The sequence below is a fragment of the Echinops telfairi genome, unplaced genomic scaffold (assembly GCF_000313985.2).
Source record: "Echinops telfairi isolate 266 unplaced genomic scaffold, ASM31398v2 ScPeMD7_2;HRSCAF=8, whole genome shotgun sequence".
NCBI lineage: Eukaryota > Metazoa > Chordata > Mammalia > Afrosoricida > Tenrecidae > Echinops > Echinops telfairi.
In genome coordinates this window covers 44,832,410-44,839,365 of record NW_022103898.1, presented here as the reverse complement: position 1 = coordinate 44,839,365, position 6,956 = coordinate 44,832,410, and the positions used below count along the sequence as shown (strand labels likewise).

General features: G+C 37.3%; 1 pseudogene; it reads right to left on the bottom strand.

Annotated features, from left to right (window-relative positions):
• Nucleotides 1-499: 499 nt before the first annotated feature.
• Nucleotides 500-712, bottom strand: LOC101641804 (annotated as a pseudogene).
• Between the last annotated feature and the right edge of the window lie 6,244 nt (nucleotides 713-6,956).

Genomic DNA, 6,956 nt, shown 5'->3' with positions numbered 1-6,956 from the left:
CAGTGGTCTCAGACAATTGTTGTCTTTTTGTGCTTAATTAGCTTCAGGTCTGACTCAGTCATGAGGTGCTTGATAGCACCTTTCATCATTACCGTCTATACTTGTGTATAAGCTGAGTTTTTTAGCACATTTTTTATACAGTTTTTGTTGTGAAATTATATGGCTTGGCTGATATTGGGTCGGCTTATACTGTATTTAGTATAATTAGCATTTAGCAATGCATAGTATCCCATTGTGTTAAGTTAAAAACTTTCTTTATTTTTTTAAAAATTATATTTTAATAAATGATAATAAAATCCCAATCCCAGGCAAGTATTTAAGCATCTTCTTTTCATTTTTTTAAATCTAAGGTACAACAATGTCCACTCAGGGGCTCTTTCTAGATGCGTGACCCCATGGTCGTCCCTGGAGAGCTCTAGTCAGGAACAAAGGACCCCGAACGGTGACTGTCTGCTTCTCTGGTTGCTGAAGAGTCCTGTGCCATTGACATCTAGTATTCTCACTTCTGGGTAAGAGAGAAGGCGTCTGGTCCATTAATTCCCCCACTCGCTCCTGGAGGACACTGACCAGCTGTGCTATCACGAAGACGTGTGTCGTCAATGTCCTGAACGATGGACTCCTTCCGCAGGGCAGTGGACTCGTCTGAGTAGAGCAGGAACTGCTTCATGGCTGGGTCACATTCAAGGAGCACTCCTTTCAAGACGTTGACCATCTCTCACCGTCAGCAGGTACCGATAACCCCACCTTCCCTCTCTAAGGCCGGCTACTTACCTTCTTTATCTATTCTTATACTGAAAGGAGTTGGGGTTGTCTCCAATGTCTTGCTCTTGTGAGCAGTGCTGTGATGAACAAGGAACGACAGGGATTGCTGTTTTGCCTCACTTCTTTTGAGTGTATACCAGGAGACATATTGCTGGATCATATGGAATTTCCATTCCCAGTAGTTTTAGGTAGCAACATACACCTTTCCACAATGGTTGTGTATGTTTACAGACCCATCAGTAGTATATGAGGGTTCCAATCTCACCACACTCGCTCTAGCATATTGTTTAGTTTTTCTTTAACTGGGCAGTCATTGTTGGTATATAGTAATAGTTCGTCGTTGTTTTGTACCTCCCAGATAACTAGTGATCGTGAGAATGTTTTTATCTGTTTGCTAGCCATTTGAACATCTCTTATGGTGAGATACCTATTTATGCCTTTTGCCCATTTGTTATTGCATCGTTTGTGTTTTCTTGTTGAAGTATTCTAGTGCTCTATCGAACACCATGGATTAGTTTTTTGTCAGTGGTGTGAAGATTTTTTTCCAATCTGTGAACTCTCTTTTTACTCTTTGGATACACAGGAGTGTCTTATCTTTAGTGGTCCCTAGTCATTTATTTTGTCTTCTGCTTTGTGTACGTCCTTCATTATGCTTGATAGTATGTGTATGCCAGGTAATAGGAGCTTTAAGTTTGTCTCTATTTTCTTATTGGTGATCTTTATAGATCTTGAATTTATGTTTAGGATTTTGGTCTATCTTGAGTTGTGATGAAGGAAAGAGATGGTGTCCAGTAATCAGAAAGAATAGCATTTAGGGCAGTGGTTCTAACAGCTCCTCATGGTGTGGTGACCCACCACCCCCACCCCAACCATAAAATTATTTTCATTACTACTTCATAACTGTAATTTTGCTACTGTTATGAATCAGGAAACCCCTGTGCAAAGGTTGTTCGCCCCCCAAAGGGGTCGTGACTCACAGGATGAGAACCACTGAATTAGGGACTTAAAAATAGCCATCTAAATGGGGAGTCAGCTAAGTCCATGTGGAAGAAGCACAGCAGCTTGTGTGATACAAGGATTATAAATAATAAAATCTGAGCTCAAATGAGGGAATTTTACTAGCACTTAAATTTGAGCACGGAGTTTGCAGAATGTTATGGATGACAGTGAAAGCCCAAATCCTTTGCCAAGTCCCTGGGGGATTAAGACTGCATTGAATTCTCTGGGACCATTAACAGGAGCCTTATCTCAGAGAGAATGCTTCAGAAAGTAAAGAAATGCAAACCTAGGTTAAATTAGAATATTTTATCATTTGTTTTCCCTTTTTGATCTATTTTTAATGTGTTCTAGTTTTTATTATTTTCTGCTTTCTTTGGATTGAGGTTTTTCTGTGTTTTGTTTTGTTACTGTGGTTTGGGGGTTTTGTGTATGATTTTCTTTATATGAAATACAGGATAGATAAATCCATAGAGACAGTAACTAGATTAACTGTTTCTTATGGTTATGGCGGAGGTGGGAGAAAAATGGGAAACTAATAAAAACACACACACAAAAATGAAGAAAATGTTCTAAAATTGATTGTAGTGATGATTCCACATCTCTTAATATATTCAAACCATGGAATTGGGTGATACATGAATTAGGTCAATAAAATGTTAAAAAACATATTTATAGTCCTTGAAATCCTAAATAGGGTCCTTATTAGTTAAAATTGACTTACCTGCATTGGGTCGGCCTTTTAAACCTTAATGGGAGCTGATTCCAGCTCTTTTCTTCCATGGAGTGTCTGGTGGGATCTAATTGCAAACATTTTTATTAACAGTTGGGTGCTTCACCATGTGATAACCATTTTTAAGTTGACTATATCAACTCAAGAAATTTATCACTGTTAGTTTTATTTGGAAAGCAATCAAGAACAGATGAAAAGGGGGTACAGATTTTGGAACGCTGGTGTTGTGAGGTGCCACCGAGTGGCTCTGGCTCATGGAGACTGTGTGCACACCAGAACAAAACCCTACCCAGTCCTGGGCCATCCTCACAATTGTTCTTATGCCTGACCCTGTTGCTGCAGACAGGGTCAATCCATCTCCTGGGGGGCCTCCCTCTTTTTCACTGCCCCTCTGCTTCACCAAACACCATGCCACTCTCTATTTAACAATACAAAGCAATAAATAAAATTCTAGACATAGCTATCTAATGCCAACTGTGTGTTCCCCTCAATGTGATAAATGTTTTTTAGCATTTTTCATGGAAGTGGATACATTTCTGAATATAATAGAGAGAAGCCTTGGTGGAGTAGGGGGTTATGTATTGAATCACTAACTCCAAGGTCAGCAGTTCAAAACAACTAGCCACTCTGTGGGAGGAAAATGAGGTTTTCTACTCCTACAAAGAGTGACAGTTTTGGAAAAACATAGAAGCAGTTCTACTCTGTCCTATAGGGTTGAACTAAGTCAGAATTAACTTTATGGCAATGAGTTTTTTGAGACTAAATAACTTGGCCATGATTTAAGAGCTCATGTTGTTCTGCATTCTCTTCTGGAAAGTATCCCAAACAATAAAAAACTTTTCTATATGATTTCAAATGAATGTTATCTTGATAATACAATGTCCTTAGAAGTAAAATGTCATTAGATTGTTAATTACACCTGCATTTATCGAGTGCTCCAGCATCTTCATGGATTTTAGTGAATTTTATACATAATCTATGTTTACATTTATTAAAGCCTTTAAGAGAAAATTGCTATTGTTGCTTTACAAAATAATATCTCTGGATTTACTAGATGGAAAAATTTCTGCTAATTATTTTCACCCCTTCATGAACATTACCAATGAATATTACTGTTCGTTTTTGGAAGTTTACCTTTGAGGGTCTTTTAAGAGAATACAAGCAGGTTTTACAGACGGTTTCAAAATGTAGATTAAGGATTTTATTAGATGCTGAAGCAAAAGCACTTTACAATATTATATCCAAACAGTTGTTTCTTGCAATAATACTTTTTCCCTATAGAACTGGAGTTGAAACTTGCTCAGCTTGGAGGTGTTCACTCGTGATCACTTACATCATCAACTCTCTCATAAATTGTATTCCTTTACATTAAAACATTTAGCGGATATTGTCAATTCTTCACTAATGATGCATGAAATACAATGAGCTCCGTGGGTGTCCAGAACATTACCTGGCTGGCCTTTTCTCTGATGTTTCAATCGGTACTCCAAACCCAATACCCATAATTGCGTGAAGGTGGTTGTGCTTCTGTTTTGGATTTTATTCATTTTTTCAATCTCTCACCTTAATAGCATACTAAAATTGCACTGCTTACAATTCTAATTTGCTTAATAAAATTTCACCAACATGTAAGAACACAGGCATTAGAGAGAAGTAAGGTTATCTCTCATCTGTTTTTAGTTGCTGTTGAGTTGGATTAGATTTATGGTAATTTTATGTATAATAGAATGAAGCTTTGCCTGGTCATTGGGGCTTTGAAATCAGAAATAATAGGTGCCCTAGACTCAGCATATTTCAATTATTCCAAAAGTGAGTAAATAAACACTGTGAAAACACGCCATCTCAAAGCAGGTATACATTTTGTAATTTTGATTCACTTTCATAATATTTATTTTGCTAATTTATACTTTATTTCCTTTATAGCACTTATCACATTCTGAAATTATGCTATTTATTTGCTTCTTACTAGAACGTAATATTCATGAGGAAGTCTTTGCTGTCTTGTTCGGTGCTGAAACTTGTAGACGGTTCCTTACTATGTAATAGGCTTCTAACACACAAAGAAATGAGTCTACTTTGATTCTTTTCTTGGAATTGTCATTCCACCAGTCTTTTCTTGACTTTATGTCAAAGCTTTGTGCTGAAATGAATGTAGCTCTCTGACTCTGTTCTAGGATTATTATCTCAAATGAATGGGTGCCTTTCTCACCAGGGCACTCAGTAAAGCCACGGGAATGCCAGTGGATTGCCAGGTCATGTCATTGTACTCTGGCTCTCAGGCTCTCAGCAGCGGAGCACGCTTATTGACTTGACATGAGATCGATTTCTCTCCCAGAGAAACGCTTTGACCAACTCACCACCAAATATTCTTTGTCTTTATAATTAGTCACTGATTCCTCAGCTTTTTATCCTAACTTTATAAACGAAAAATAAGAGCAAAAAAGCTTCAGAAACTAAATAACTGCCAGATGAGTTTTCTTATAGACATACTAGAAAACGCTTTTAATTTAATTGTTATGGAATTAGATAAAGTTTAGTAAGAAACTCATGCTATCAAATATATCAGATGCCATACTGTGTTGAGGTAAAATTACTTCTATCCATTATTCTAGAACTTCAACCAAATAATTTAATTGGGCCATACAAATAACACGTAGGGGACCCTAGCATGAGGACTTGTCAGTTTTGCTGTTCTTTGTATCAGAGAGCCAGTTCAGAATCAGAAACAGGTAGAGTGCCAGCACCATCCAAAAAGACTAGTCCCCAGAGGAGCACCTAGCACCTTGAGATAAAGCAAAGGAGCCAAGCGGAAACAGAATAGAGGCCCAGTGCCCTGAGACCACAGGATGGTGAGTGACACGTGGCCTTCCTGAACGTGGAGGCAGAGACCAAGGGACCATGTGACTGAGAAGCTGAGCCACCAGAACGAGGCTGTTGACTGAGAAATGGTATTACTGTCGATCAAGGGTTGTAGCCTTAATACTTTCTGGTCCTGAAATTACCAACTTCTCTAATAATCATGAATATTGTCAATGAGTTCGGTGTGGCCATTGCAACTGATTATTGAACCAAGCAGTGGAGGCAGGCCTGACCTAGGCCTTGTGGCAATTGGTCTTGGGGTAGTGAGCAGTTGGAGTCTCTTCCCTTGAGTAGCCAGATATAAATGTGACACCGCATGCCACTTATTCATTTAGATAAAGTGCTCATCATCCTTTAATGAGTAATCAAATAAAAAACAATATTAACTTTCTAATGGTCATTTAGTAACATTTAGAGCAAACAAAGAAAAATACCTATTGAATAATAAGCACTGTTAACTCTAAACTAGTGAATTTCAGAAACCTGATTTGTAGAATTTTTACTAGAAAAATAACTCAACAAAAGGAATATTATAAAACAGATGATTCTGAGTTATTAGGTACTGTTGTGTTTGAAGAATAGAATAAAATACATTATTCTTACGAATATATATATACCTGACAAACAAACAAGACTGACCTATGGAGGAAGTATAGCTAGAATGTTCCGTAGAAACTAGTGAGACTTCTCACATATTTTGGACTTGATATCAGAACAGATAAGTCCCAGAGAAGAACATCATACTTGGAAAAACAGAGGAAATATCCTTAACAAGATAAGCTGACATAGCGGCCACACCAATGAGCTGAAATATCACAATTGTTAGAATGGTGCAGGACAGGCCGGTGTTTCATCCTATTGTACATATGGTCACTATGAGTGGGAGCCAGTTGGTCTACATCTAAGGACAACAAGGGATGACACATGACTGGGCAATGCTTCTTTCTGTTGAACATACAAACAGGGTCACTGAGTATAACAGACAATGGTACTGAATAACAAACAACTATGGATCTACACTTAGAAGAGCCTGTAAATTCATACCCAGGCCATCATCTTTCTTTTTATTTAGGACATGGCACTGTCTATTGTCAAAGATGACATATTAATCAATGAATATGTTTTAATAATTTCATTAATTTGGGGTAAATTTAAAGTGTGTATTGGAAAATACTAGAATGCTATAAAATAGAGATTTCAGTATAGATTAAGTCTTATGGATTTGTTTCTAAATTGTACTGATTTCCTTTATGTACAACAATTACAACTATAGGAAACAAGGATGATTTATAGGACAGTAACTTTTTAATTGTCAATGAGCGAAATTAGCATTACTTTAGCAAACTCTTTTCTTTCCAACTGGTTAAGAATGCCCCCTGTCACCACTTTTATTCAATTTTGAGATAGAAGTCTTAGCCATAACCATTGAACAACAAAAAGAAAGTACAGTTGGACAAATAGGAAGGGAAATTCTTATTATGTGCAAATGACATGATTTTACATGTAGAACACCCAAAGACTCCACAAGAAGACTTTTGGAAACAGCTGAAGGATTTGGTAAAGTAGCAGGATACAAGAGAAACAAGCAGAAATTAAATGGGTTCCT